A 15337-nucleotide genomic window follows, 5' to 3' on the forward strand; every position below is an offset into this window, starting at 1 on the left:
GGTTTGCTTCTAAATTCACTTGGGTTGAACCATTACATTTAAAGAAGGGAAGTCGGTTATCTCCTATCCTTGATTTCTCATCCCCATTCCTCATTTATCCAGTTTCCATGGTGCTGTGTTCTGTGAACTTTGTCTCTCACGGGAAACTTTGTGAAGTTGGGGCTCTGGCGGTGCCCAAAATTTCACTGGACCTGGCTTACAACATAATTGTCAAAACAGTTCGTGCCTTAGAGTGCTTGCATTGGCTAATTATCGGCCGATGGTCTAGAGCTTCGAAACGAAATGGGTGTTTTGAATATCCTGTGTAGGTTGAATTCACATATTTGAAATAATGTTATTAATTTAATCATCACGTCATATTCGTGTTATAGGTGCAATACATACATACATACATACATACATACATACGTACATACATACATACACACATACATACATACTGCACCCATAAGCGACATACATACATACATACATACATACATACATACATACATACATACATACATACATACATACATACATACATACGGTAACGAACTCGTGGATCATCTGGCCGAGGAAACAGCGCACGACAGTGACATTACTGAGTGTTACAGCAACATTCCTAAAAGTATTTTGATTAAGGAATAGAGATATGAGAGATTAAGAAAGTGGCAGACTGAATGGGATGAAATGACAAAGGGTTCAGTAACAAAATAATTTTTCCCAGTGTAATAGACAGACTTTCACCCAACATATTTATTTAACGCCAAATCTCACCGCAATTGCAAAAGTTATGGAAAATTAAGAGCTTATTTTCATCGTTTTAAAATTTTGGAGAGTCCCACATGTCTATGCAATGACAGTGATCAAACCGTTCACCATTTATGTTTTAATTGTGAATTACTTGAGAGAAAAAGAAGAGTTTTAATAAAAGATATTTTAGATGCAGATCATGACCAGTGAGCAATAGTAGGTTAGTCGAAATTATTTTAATCAGTTCTTACATTTCACGAACTCAGTTGTATCTGAACAACTGTGAAAAATGGATATAATTTTGTTTATTGGTTTACTAACGTACACCATAAAGCCATCGAATTAAGAATGTATCTCGCATGTAATTATAAATTTACATTTGTAATATGAATACTCAGAGGGGGCATGCTGCGAATAAACGGTAAAAAATGTATACATAAATACAGATAGATAGATATTATTAAGGAGTTAATGCTATCTGCGGAAGATATGAATTATTGTCTTTCCTGTACGGTAGACATATGAAATGTATATTTACCGCAAATTGACAATATATTATTCTGAACCACACTCTGTACTAATTGTATAAAGTTTAAGATCATTATGTTTGGAAGCAAATTGAATAGATCTTCATTCTTGAATACAATTTTTTTCATAACAAGTGTGCACACATAGAAACATGGTGGACGGTGAAACAGGACAGAGCAACTTGACTTCGTATAATGGGACTCTCGCATGGTTCCCACAGAATATGCATCTCTTGCTGTAAGTGAGACATGAACTGTACTGGAGGAGTCTTCATAGTACACTCACCGTCAACGAAATATAGCACACTTAGAAACCTCTTCAGTAACAGAATTCCATTAACCATACAGTCCCGTGCAAACTATAAAGTATACATTTTTCGTTCTTTCATATATTTACATAATACATACCTTGAACACCTTCCAACAGCTGGTATGTCCCCCTTTGTATTTTATAAGTTCTTTCACACGATTTGGCTTTGATTCCACAAGCTTTGCGCACATATTTTTCAGTTCATCATCATGAAACCACACTTAAAGGGACTCTATCATACGTACTTTGGTGGAACAGTCAAGTTTTGCGAGTCTTCTTTTGCAAATGGTCCACAAGTTTTCTATGGGATTTATGCCAGAAGAGTCCCCTGGCCACTCTAAAACACTAATATTGTTCCCGCTGAATTTTTTATTTTCTTTGAAGTAATGCAAGGAGTCAGATCTTGCTGAAAAATTCTGTCACGGTCTGGAAACATCTTCTGCGACTCAGGAACAACTTATTTACGGTATTTATTTGTACTTTTCAGATTTCATCGTCCCTTCAAATGATTCTAAGGGTCCCAATCCTTCATGTCTAAAACAACCCCAAAACGTCTTCTGCACGGGGAGTTATATTGTCTATTGTAAATCATGTGAAGTTGTTGCCTCATTATTCGCTCGAGGCACATATTGAACCCTCCGCCCTGGCACATGAAAATAACCCTCATCACAGAAATGAACTGTCTTCCAGTCCTGATGACTACGTGCCACGAAAGACGTTTCTTGCGCATTTCTCCTGTTAGAAGGCGTTTGCGGGCTTTCCTTCCAGCTAACAGAAGTGTACGGTGAACATTAGAAACCTGAACATTCACTCTCCTTCCTCCAATTCACGTGCCAAGTCCAGAGCTGTTAGCCTAGGATTTATTCACTTCTCCTGAGGAGAAAACGGTCATCAGTTGGCGTTGTTTTCTTTTTCCTGTCACAGTTCCCCGTTTTCTTAGTTGAAATTGATCCACTTTGTTTGTACCGCTAAATAATTATATTTATAGTGCCTACGCCGAAACCATATTTAGTAGCTAACTCTCTTTGCGTCATAGAAGTATTTTGAGACAATACTATAATCTCACTACGCTTCCTGGAAGTCGTATTACTAACACTTCAAAAATCTTCCAAAGTGACTCACTTCGAAATAAATACCGCTTTTATCCACAACAATCGCCACACAAATTAAACAAGACAGAATAACAGTGCAAATAATATGTATAGAGCGTCGGAACGGAGAATAAATCTTGTGCAGCACACTGTCGCTAACCATTGGGAAAATAATGGAAAAAATTCCACTGGTCTGATTAATTCGCACGGGATTCTAGACACACACACAACTTTGATACAAAACAGCAGTCTAAAATATGATTTATTGGAACGAAATACAGTTCATCGATTATCGTTTAGCTCAATGCTGAACTGTCTTCATTGTTCTACAGTCTGCTTTACAGTCTGGTAAAGGAGATCTAATTTATTCTGTGTGGAGATCGTAACAAAAAAGTGCTACTAACATAACTCAAGATTTACTGTCCAACTAACACCAATTTTGCTGTGCATCTGTTGCTCAAAGTGTTACTTGTTTATATTTTAAACCATGCAATTTTCAAACTATATTATAATAATAATAATAATAATAATAATAATAATAATAATAATAATAATAATAATACCCGTGTGGGGATTTACCGGTTACATCCATCGGGCGCGTCCCATTGGAATTGGGGAAGCTCGCTGGCTCTGCCGCCAGCAGAGTCAAAGGGTAGTAGGGAAATAAAATACCACCGTGAAAAAAAACCTGGTCCCTTGCCAGGGTTACGGTGAAGACTGGTAAATGACCAGAAGCCAGAAAACATCTTGAGGCAACCTCTAGGGCTAACAACCCTAGTTGTAAAAGGATGGGTACCCGTCCAAAGCAAAGTCAAGTCAAAAAGCATGATGGCACAACATTTCAAGAAACATAACCCAGGGGGTAAATCTTCGGATAAATCCCTCGTCGTGAACGCCACGGCGCACGAGTCTCGTTCGGATTCTGGGGGAGACTCGACATCATGCAAGAGACGAGTCGGAGCGTCTCGGTGTACCCCGAAGAGTCAAAAACTCAGGCCAAAATCTAAAACCTTTCTAGCAACTTTCAACATAAATTCGCTTACACAAAGTGGCAAGTTGAAAACCCTCACCAAAGCTCTTCACGAAAATCAGATATCCATAATGGCCCTACAGGAAACTAGGTATCCAGATGAAGAGATTTTTGAATCCGAAGGCTACCGATTTTTCAAGAGCAAAGCGCAAAGAGGAATCCTCAACGGAGCTGTGATGCTTGGAGCCGCGTTTGCTGTTAGAACCAAGATCCTTAAATCGGTTGCAAATTTCGAACCTGTGAATGACAGATTGTCTATACTCACAATTAAATGCGCGAACAAAACCTACGCCCTAGTTAACGCACATGCTCCTACAAACGATAAGAACGAGTCTGATCCAGACGAAGTTGATAATTTCTGGGACCTACTAGATGAAAAATTAAACAAAATCCCCAAACACCATGTCAAGCTTCTTTTGGGTGACTTCAATGCCCAACTAGGTCGTGGACAGAAGTACAAGAAAGTTATAGGAAATTACCCTGCTCACAAAAGAACCAAACCCTACGGCAAAAGACTGATGTCCATTTGCAAAAATCACAGCCTGCAGGTCATGTCGACCCACTTTCGCCATCTACCCAGAAAGCAAATGACTTGGCGTTCTCCCGTCCAAGCTCTCGGAGAGTTCCAAATTGATCATGTTGCGATCTCCAGGAGAAACAGCCCTGAGATTATGAATGTCAAGGTAAAGAAAGGCATCAATGTGGCCTCAGATCATTATGTCTCTTATCAAATTCAAACCAATTCCCGCAAACACAAGGAAGACAACCAAACAGATCACACGCTTCGACAATGATAAACTTCGGCAAAGGGTCGAGGAGTTCCAGGAGAAGGCTAGACCAAATGACTGTGACTTTAACAACGCCAAAAGTCTCCTTGTTGAGGCCGCCAAAGACGTAGCAGAAATCAAGAGAAGCAAAAAGCATGCCTGGTGGAATGGTACCTGCGAATCAGTCCTCCAAGAAAGACTCAATGCGTGGAAACAGTACTACTCTACGAAATCAGAAAAAGATTGGGAAACCTACAAAACCCAACGTGCCCAAGCAGCTAGGGTGTTCAGAACTAAGAAACGTAAATACGAAAAATCTCTCATTGAAAAGATAGAACAAAACTTTAGGAAGAATGAAACCAGAGAGTACTACAGAGCCTTCAAATGCAAACTCACTGGCTATAAACCACCATCTCTATGCTTTGAGCGAAAGGACGGCACACTGGCGACGTCAAATGAAGAAAATTGCAGCATTCTGGCAGATTACTTCAAGAATTGACTTAATTGCTCTAAACCGCAAAGTGCCATTGAGACCAAGGAACCCTTACTCAGGTACCCAGATTCCAGACCACCCGACAGAGATGAAATCAAGCGCCACATTGCCCGTCTCAAAAATAACAAAGCACCGGGGGAAGACTCAGTAGTAGCAGAACTGTGGATATATGCCCCAGAGTAATCACTTGATATCATGCAAAAGCAAATAGAAGAAATTTGGAACAAGGAGACCCTACCCGAAGATTGGAAAATAGCTTTGATCCATCCATTACACAAAAAAGGCAGCATGAAGAACATCAACAACTACAGAGGAATATCTTTGCTACCCGTGACTTACAAAATTCTATCACTTGCCATCCTGGAGCGTTTGGAAGCCCAAGTCGAACATCAAATAGGTGAATACCAAGGAGGGTTCAGAAAAGGTCGCTCAACAACTGAACAGATCCAAAATCTCAAAACGATCATCAGATATTGTACACTAAGGTCCAAGCAGTACGTGTCTGTCTTTGTGGACTTTAAGAAAGCGTACGACTCCATTGACCGGGAAGTCCTGTTAAACATCTTAAATGAATTTGGAGTTGATTTGAAACTGCTGGCATTAATTAGAGCCACCCTGACCAATACAAAATCCAAGGTGAAGTTGCACGGATGTCTCTCGCATTCCTTTGACATCAAAACAGGAGTCCGACAAGGTGATGGGCTATCCCCGAAACTCTTCAACTGTGTTCTTGAAAAGATCATCAGAGCCTGGCGGGTGAGATTACAGGAAACCAAGTACAGTCCATTGAGAATAGGAACCAAATCCAAGGGGATCGCAACAGACTGCTTAGCATTTGCCGACGATATTGCTGTTCTCTCAAACGACATAGAAACCGCTAGAGCTCAAGTTGAAATTTTAAAGGAAATTGCCAAACAAACTGACTAACATCAAAGAGGCTCCACCAAAACTCCATACAAAATACGGAGACATCACCCAAGTCGACAAATTCAAATACCTGGGTGAGATCATCATGAAAAATTGACTGGACAAAGAAGCACTTCAGGAGCGAGTACGCAAACTGGAAATAGCCTACCAAACATCCCGCACAATCTACAACAAAAAAATGCCTTTCCCAAAACACCAAGATACGTCACTATGAAACAGTTCTGAAGCCAGTAGTTCTATATGCAGCCGAAACACTGTCTCTAAATGCCAACAAAGGACTCCTTGAAGAACTGGAGAAAAAAGAACGCAAAATTTTGCGAGGAATATTAGGTTCAAATTACAGAAATGGAATCCATCAAGAGAGATCCAACAAGGAAGTCTACAGCAAAATAGAGAAAATTACCGACACAATCAGAAAAAGACGGACACGATTTTACGGTCATCTGAAAAGAATGGACAGAAGAAAGTTAACTAAAGACATCTTTCACTTTTTTGATTCAAACCCCAAAACCACAATTCCCTGGTTTAGAAATACCAAAGAAGACCTGCAAATGCCACGTATCTCAGCTGAAGATGCCCTTAACAGAGATCTCTTCCGCAAGAAAATATTGACGAACGGGCTAAACCGAGACGAGCAACCGAAGAGAAGACATGGTGCCCCTTGGACAGAGGAGCGTAAGCAGGCCCACTCACAAAGAATGAGGGAAATTTGGGCTCTAAAGAAGGCCAAGTTCAGTGTCAAATGCAACAAGACTTAACGTGGTCCTTGATGGCCCCAGCGAATTATATATACATATATATATATATATATATATATATATATATATATATATATATATATATATATATATATATATAATAGGGAACTTAGAAACCACAGCGAGTTGACCGTGCGGTAGGGTCGCATAGCTATGGGCTTGCATTCGGAAGATGGCGAGTTCGAATCCCACAGTCGGCAGCCCTGAAGATGGTCTTCCAAGGCTTCCCATTTTCACACCAGGCAAATGCTTACCTTAATTAAGACGACGGCGCTACCATCCCAATCCTAACTGTTGTAACCAAGGTTGAAGTTTACAGAACACAACTTTTATTGCTTCACTTTATGATATTTACACAAATAACAGAAATTTATTTTGAAGCAAAAAGGAATATTGAATCTTGAGAAAAGTCTGTCTTTATACAATATGTACAGGTTTACAGTCTTTATATACACTTCTATCTTGAAAAGATAGGCTTTGTGAATTGACACGTTGATAGTCGAGAACTATCTGGCACACTAACATAAATGTTTATGAGAGTCCTTGTTTGTTGAAGTGCCTGAATTCCTAAAAAGCAAGTTCAATTGATTGAAGAAATTCCACCTAGCGAAACTAAGGGAGCTTGCATAATTTAGGGAATGAAAATGGCTTGTAAAAGAATTACGGAACATAGGCAGCGGAAACAGGTAAGGGAGCGGTGACCAGAGGTGAAACCTCGTACTGCCAGAAATTCAGTCCACCTGGTCGAAGCACATTTTCAAGAGGAGTAGCCTCCGTGCTCGACGTAGGGTGTATTCTGGAGCTGGACACCGGGGCAAGTGGGCGAGTGAGCAGACAGGGAGCTCCTATTTATAGTACACTCGATGGTCAGGCACGCGCACTGAGGGCTGCGCGTCGAAGCTAGCAGAATGATACACAGGCGCGCGTGCAGCTGGCTGTCGGAGCGAGACGGGAGCGCCGGACATACAACACTAACCCCTTCCCATCCTTTCATCTTCGAAATCCTTCGATGTGTTAGGATGACGTTAAACCGCAAGGAAAACTTGGATATAAATAATTAATTAACAATTAATTAATAACAACTCGTTCTTTCCACAGCGATATACTTTCTCCCTGTTCAGGACTAACAGACGACAAATACTAGATATCAACAATACAGTCTAATCTGTCTAAAATTAATTGTAAACACTTCATCTGTGTATTAAGATATAACATGATCATCCGACTGGTTAGGTTCGATTGCCGTCCCTGGTAAAAAAAAATTGTGTGAGGTTTACAAAGCCTCGAGAAAAGTACTGAGAATATATAATTTCGTGTGGCTGTTACTAGCCGAGTGCAGCCCTTGTAAGGCAGACCCTCCGGTGAGGGTGGGCGGCATCTGCCATTTGTAGGTAACTGCGTGTTATTGTAGTGGAGGATAGTGTTATGTGTGGTGTGTGAGTTGCAGGGATGTTTGGGACAGCACAAACACCCAGCCTCCGGGCCACTGGGATTAACCAATTAAGGTTAAAATCCCCGACCCGGCCGGGAATCGAACCCGGGACCCTCTGAACTGAAGGCCAGTACGCTGACCATTCAGCCAACGAGTCGGACAGTACTGAGAAAGTAAGTGGATTCAAATCGCATTACGTGGACGGATTGTAGGGTGCTGTTGTAATGCTTCGTACAATTAATTAATACAGGGATTTCAATAGCATTATTTCACTAAAGTGTTATTCGTCTCCATAAAAACATACTGTATGTTATTATGGGTAAGTATCCCCACAGAAGATTTCTTTCGAGAAAAATATGAAAACGCATAAATTTCGTTTTAAAATTAAGTCTTGCTATTTTTAGAATGTTTAATTTTTGTTTGGTCAGGTAAGGCAATATTTTGTTATCTGATTTCATATTTGCGGGTAGTCTATCCCTCACAATGCTGAATAGGAAAGTAGTACGAAGTGAATATTTCACGTGCCCTGGTAACACAATTGTCGCAATTGCTTTCGTTGTAAAAGATTGCACTTTCGTAAATGAAACGGTAAAATTGTCTCTTAACAATCCCACTTTGGGGTGAAGGTGATCTCTTCCCTCTTTACCAAGTGTTTACCGAATAAATAAATAAATAACTACATTCTGTTTTTTACAGCCATGACGTTTACGAAATACATCAAAATTAGTTGGTGACATCTTTCCTGACCCGACATACTTTTGAAAAGTAATCACGTATCCTGTGATGAACTTGAGACTTTGAAGTAAGAACGGACAGCCGTGAGGAATACTTTGATCCTGATAATATCAATGTGTGAATTACAGTAGTAAAGTCTGTTATACGCGCTGCTCTACATAACGTGCGAAATATACTTCAGCACAGTGAAATCGGCCACGGAGTGTTCATTCACATTCATTCAACAGAAAGATACATTAAAGTCCAAGTTGAATTCGGTACCACCAGCACACAATCTATATAAATAAAATTGTTTCTGTTTGTCTGTTTGTCTGTCTGTTTGTCTGTTCCACCATCACGTCGAAACGGCTGGATAGATCTCAACCAAACTTCATATTTAGAGTATACTGACCCCGGGGAAGGTTTCGATATGCATATCATTTTAAAATCTTTGAAAAGACGGGGGTTTTATAGGAAAAACGGTTTTCCTCCATTTTCTCTTATACTATTATAGGCAAAATATCGAATTTGTCGTATAAGGACGAGACAAAGCTCAATTTAATCCTCTTGACGCAAAGAACAAAACTCGGTAAGCCCTACGGGCCCGAAAACCATGTTTTAAGGCCCTAAAACCAACCGTTACGGAGATATTGGCACCACACTACCCCTGCTCTAGGAATCGGATAAAGAAATGAACTGCCGTAACCATGGCAACGTCAGCTCCAGGATTCTAGAGCAGTGAGATTATGCATGTACGTTTGGGCATAGCTGTCAACCAAAATAGGTACAAATAAGACTTAATATCTGGGAAAAAAATATACTGTTGTGTAAGGCACTCATAGGACTCCTTTGGGCGGGGATGGAAAGGGGGTGAAGAACGAGTGTAAAAATCTTACTATATATAGAAATGGAAGTGTGTGTGTAAATGACACATCTCCAACTAAACCACTGGAGCAATTTCAACCAAACTTGGTACACGAATCACTTACTATCGGGAGACGATCACTGTGGGGGGTAAGCCATCCCTAGCGCCCTTAAGGGAGAAGGTCAGGGGGGTGGTAGTTACAATAATAATCGAGAATAGTGTCGAATTCATAGTTTTCGGGGTCGCTGAGTTGAAAAGTGATACTCTAGAATTTTTTTAAAATCCAGCCCCCTTTTAGGTTGGGAGCAAAGGGTGGGGGGGGTGGGGTGAGATATAGAAATAATTAAAAACAGTTTCGAATCCATAGATTTCAGGGTCTCTGAGATGAATAGTATTACTCCGGATTTTTTGCAAATCCAAGTGGGGAGCGAAGGGGGTGAGATATAAAATTAATCGAAAAACTACATATAAAAATATTATCTTCTTCTTCTTACTATATATAAAAATTGATGTATGTGTGTGCGTGGGTGTGTGGGTGTGGGTGTGTATATGACACATCTCCTCCTAAACCACTGGAGCAATTTCACCAAACGTGGTACACTTATCAATTAGTATCAGGAGACAAACCGCGTGAGGGTAAGACACCCCTAGCACCCTTTTGGCAGGGGGCGAGGGGAGTGGTATAAAAATAATCTTATAAATAAAGTTGTTCGTTTCTGTTTGTTTGTTTGTTTGTTTGTTTGTTTGTTTGTTTGTTTGTTTGTTTGGCTTAAGTGCGGCCAATATCCAGTATTCGGGAGATAGTAGGTTCGAACCCCACTGTCGGCAGCTCTGAAAATGGTTTTCCGTGGTTTCCCATTTTCACACCAGGCAAATGCTGGGGCTGTACCTTAATTAAGGCCACGGCCGATTCCTTCCAACTCCTATCCCTTCCCTGTCCCATCGTCGCCATAAGACCTATCTGTGTCGGTGCGACGTAAAGCAACTAGCAAAATAAAAAGAATAAAAATGTTTGTTTGTTCCACCATCACGTCGAAAGGGCTGGATAGATCTCAACCAAACTTCATATTTAGAGTATACTCACCCCGGGGAAGGTTTCGATATGCATATCATTTTAAAATCTTTGAAAAGACGGGGGTCTATAGGAAAACCACAACGGTCTTCCTCCATTTTCTCTTATACTATTGATTTTCTGCAAACTCTGTGGACCGTTTGTGAAAGGTCTCTTCATCACAAACAACTTTCGTTGTGTTCATAATTTACCTTACTCTTCAAATGATGGAGAAATTTACTATTTTCTGCCGATACCATGCTCGGCATTGAGGGACCGACAGAGCGATAACGAATATATGGGTTACCATGGCAACGTCTCTGACTGCTTGCCAGCAGGGAAGTAACGTATTGTCATTTTCCTCATCATTCCTTTAAATTCGTGGTTGTTCCTTGGGTAGAAAGCAAGAGAGTCGTCAATCGGCCATTCTGCGGGATATTGGCGGAATATCATTGGAGGTTATAACCGTCCTCGAATAGCATAAGTAATAACACAAATATTCATCTTCTTATCTGATTACCTAAGAATCCCTGCGCCTAAATTTCTCTCCGATTACCGCTTTCTTATATCCATAACTCACTCCGGCATAATTTATTGAGGAGCATTTGATTTTCCAATACATTCACTTGGTATTTATATATTTGTCGTCATCCGGATGTCCTCTGTTATAATCTATTTTCTATTAATTTCAACTTACTAAACTGTATTACTTTCTTCCTTAATTACCACGTATGTATGCGAGTGCTAATCCCGAATGCTGTACACTCTTTCCTTTGAGGAAATATTCTAAGCTATGCAAATGTATAACTTCTGGCCCAGGAAAATTCCGAAATATGGATGCAATTTTAACGGCGGTGCAGACCTTCGTTTCGGGGTAATTGGTGGCTAATCAGTAAGTCGTATCAAAAGTCACAAAGCAAATTGCGTTTCATTTTGGAGAGATCTACAACTTTTGTCCTGTGACTTTTCGTCGTATTTCTATCCCTAATACATTAAACCCAAGTTGATTTTGTACTTTTACACGTATATGTTATCATTTGGCACACTTATAGGAAAGGTAGAATCATGACATTCGGCACGCACATTGACATGACCATTGGCAATGTTATAGCCAAATTTTATGATTCTAGCTGTCACATGAGAATCAAAAATATAAAGTAGCATTCAAAAACTGTACAAGATTTCACCCCATTCAATGACTCTAACTCAATCTAACCCATAAATAAAGGAGATACGAGAAGATGTCATAGTACCAACCATGTAGAGCACTGAAAGGGGCGTCTGATGGTGAAGTCCGTTTGTAGATACGTCGTACAGTTGCAAAGCAGTAACTATCGAAATAAAGGTCTACACTTCTAGAGTATGTCTGTACATTGACAATTTTGGCGAAATTTCCGTACAGTTATCCGTTTCAGGTGTAATAATGACCATCTGCATATATTCTGTTTTGGTGTCTGTCTGTTTGTTTGTTTGTCTGTTTGTCTAAAACTTGGAAACTACTGGATATATTTCCACCAAACTTGATATTTAGAATCTATCTGTCCTTTGGTAAGTTTTAGGGCAAGTATTGTTTCTAAATCCCTGAATTGACTGGGGGATTATACGAAACCGAAACCGTCATTTTGCAACCAAACTTAATGTAAATTTAGCTGCCGTAATGGAAATTCATTTCTAGGCCTTTTTCCTCATGTGCATCATTTCGATACGAGGATTAATAAGGGAGATATCATTAACGGACCGTTTTCCGGTACAAGTCCCACCGGACTTAACTCAAGAGCGGGTGCGTGTAAAGCGTATGTTTTACAACTTGAAAACTACTGAAGATATTTGAGTCAAACTTTATATTAACATCCACCTGTCCAACGGTAGGTGTTAATCGTCAATAACATTTCATGTTCCCGGAATGGACTGGCGGTTTATAGGGAACCGAAATGGTGATTTTACTCTTCCAGAATATATACAGTACAAGACCAACCTGACTGGAAATCGACCAAACATGATGGAATTCCATCTCTAAAACTTTTTTTCATGTGCATTTTTTCGACAGGAGGATTAATAAGGGAGATATCATAAACGGTCCGTTTTTCCGGTTAAGTCCAGCGGATATAGCCCAAAAGGTGTTGTACGTGGAGCAGGTTCCTTATTTATCTATGTAAATAAAATCGTAACTACTGTGTGCCTGTACATAGACTATTTTGTCGAAATTTTCGTACAGCTACACGCTTAAGGGGTAATAATGATCATCTGCATATTTTTTGGTTTAGTATCTTGAAAGTTCTACTTTTTACACTTCTCACTGAAAACCCAGATTGCGGCATAATCTGCCAGTCGAGAAAGAAAACTGAAATTTGGCAAAATTTTACGACTTAGCCTGTAACGGGCGGAAAACTTCCAAGAGCTTTAAATTTTTCCCTTTCTATCCCGAAGAATATCGAAATATGGAGGCAATTTTAATGATGGTGCAGACCTTCGGGAAGTATCATCACATAACGGATGGCACAATCCCCGTTCAATTTCGAGTGATCTACAACCTTGGTCGTACGACTTTTTGTCGTATTTATATCCATTTTACGTTTGACTTTTCTCTATTTCTCGATCTTAAGTAAAGTAGTACTTTTCACATACATAATTCATACCTTCCATCACTTAGAGGAAAGATAGAATCATCATACTCTACACGAAAATTGGTCCACCCAGTAGCCATATGTGAGCCAAATGCTATGTATGTAGCTGTCACTTAATTATCCGAAAAGCAATGCAATGTGAGATAATCTTACACAAATTTTACCCAAGTTTCTAACTCAATCTGACCCATGAATAGATGAGATATCATATGACCAGCAATTTAGGCCGCTAAATCCGGCGTCTTATGGTACAATCTTTTCTCGATATGATGTACCGTTTAGAAGCAGTTAATCTGTAAATGAAGGTCTGCAATATTGTAAACAAGCACATACTTTCGTATGTCGAACTATATATATTCACTGATGTCGATTTTGTAGCGATCGAGAAAGGGTGTGTCTGCTATTGTAATCAGTACTCCGCACACCGACTATGACTGGCAGTAGGAATGGAGTCCTTCTCCAATTCCTGTGTAACTGGCATTAATGAGGCAGGCCTACCATTGTAATGAATAATTCACTTCTCGATTTGACTTTCAGAAGGCAAGGGAGCATGCAGCATACAGTCTTTGGCTGTAGGCAAGCGTTCCCGCAGTTATAAACAGATGTACCCATCTAAAATGTGACTGGCATTAGGCATACTGGCCTGCTATTTTGATGGAAACTCATCAACTTGGTGTGACTGGCAGGAAGCTGGCTGGCAGTTGGAAAAGGGGCCTATCATTATAATGATAACTGCACAACTCAATTTTGACTGGTTGTAGGGAAGTTTCCTGCCATTATAATAAAAACTCTTCAATTTGTAATATGTCTGGAGGTAGGAAAGGGGGCCTGCAATTGTAACGGAAACTCCCCAAATAGATTGTGACCGCGCAGTAGGCAATGGGGCCTGCAATTATAATGTAAACTTCCCAACTCGATTGTGAATCGCAGTAGGGAAGTGAGCCTGTCGTTATCATCACAAATCCGTAACAAGCACTTTACACTGGAAACAACGTATGGGGACCTCTGCATATTGTTTCTCGGATAACGCTAAGAGACATGCTATTTTAAAACAATCTTATTTACTGCATGTACAGTATTTACTTCAATATTCGTATACAATGCAGAATACCGTAGCGAAGCACGGGTACATTTGCTAGTCTAATAAACACGGCCTGTGGGTTACACTCCACCATTCTGTAAAGATCGTGTTCATGCAGACATCATTACTGCTATTCACCTACGGTTTGGAATAGATTATATTTCCCCTCACATATTTCAATCAAGCACCTGTAGAAATGAGGGAATCCCCGTCAGGAAGTCGTAAAATTTAAGAAAATATACTTCCAATTTCGGAGGTGCATTTGGCCCTGAGGTTCACTCAGCCTACACCAAAAATGAGTACCAGGTCAATTTCTGGGGGCAAAGGCAGCCGGGCGTAGAGATGACCACTCTACCCCATCACGTGCCGGGGTTACGAATAGTGGAAGCCTTTACCTTCCACCTTTCCAAGGGTCTTCATGGCCTGTAGAGAGATTACTTTGCTTTGTTTTTACCTGTTGATATTTTTTTTCAAATATCCTTTATTTAACATTAGAATATGCTTCAGGTGTGAATTTTAAACCCAGAACAATGTGATAAAATTCTCTGCAACATGTGCATAATATTTCTATGGAGTGAAATATACAAGACCTTACCATAGATAAAAGGTACTTCAGACTCAAAACCGATGTCAGAGTAGCTCAGTTTAATACTCAGATTAACAACAGAATGTAGAGTATTTAAATATGTTTGTACTTCCCTGCGCGCAATACTGGCATGTTATGCGTGTGGTGCAGTTGGTTGTATTCACACCGTCTGTACTCGTGATGTCAGATTGAATGAAACGTGGTTAGAGTGTCAATAGAACCATAACCTTTTCCTGGAACACTTTTCAGGGAATATTCCAGTTGTTGAAGAGATATTAAGCGAGTAGATATAAGCCTAAACCTTCGCTAATTATTCTTCAAAAGAACAAACTGAAGTGTAGGTGAC

The sequence above is a fragment of the Anabrus simplex genome, chromosome 3 (genome assembly GCF_040414725.1).
Source record: "Anabrus simplex isolate iqAnaSimp1 chromosome 3, ASM4041472v1, whole genome shotgun sequence".
NCBI classification, from domain to species: domain Eukaryota; kingdom Metazoa; phylum Arthropoda; class Insecta; order Orthoptera; family Tettigoniidae; genus Anabrus; species Anabrus simplex.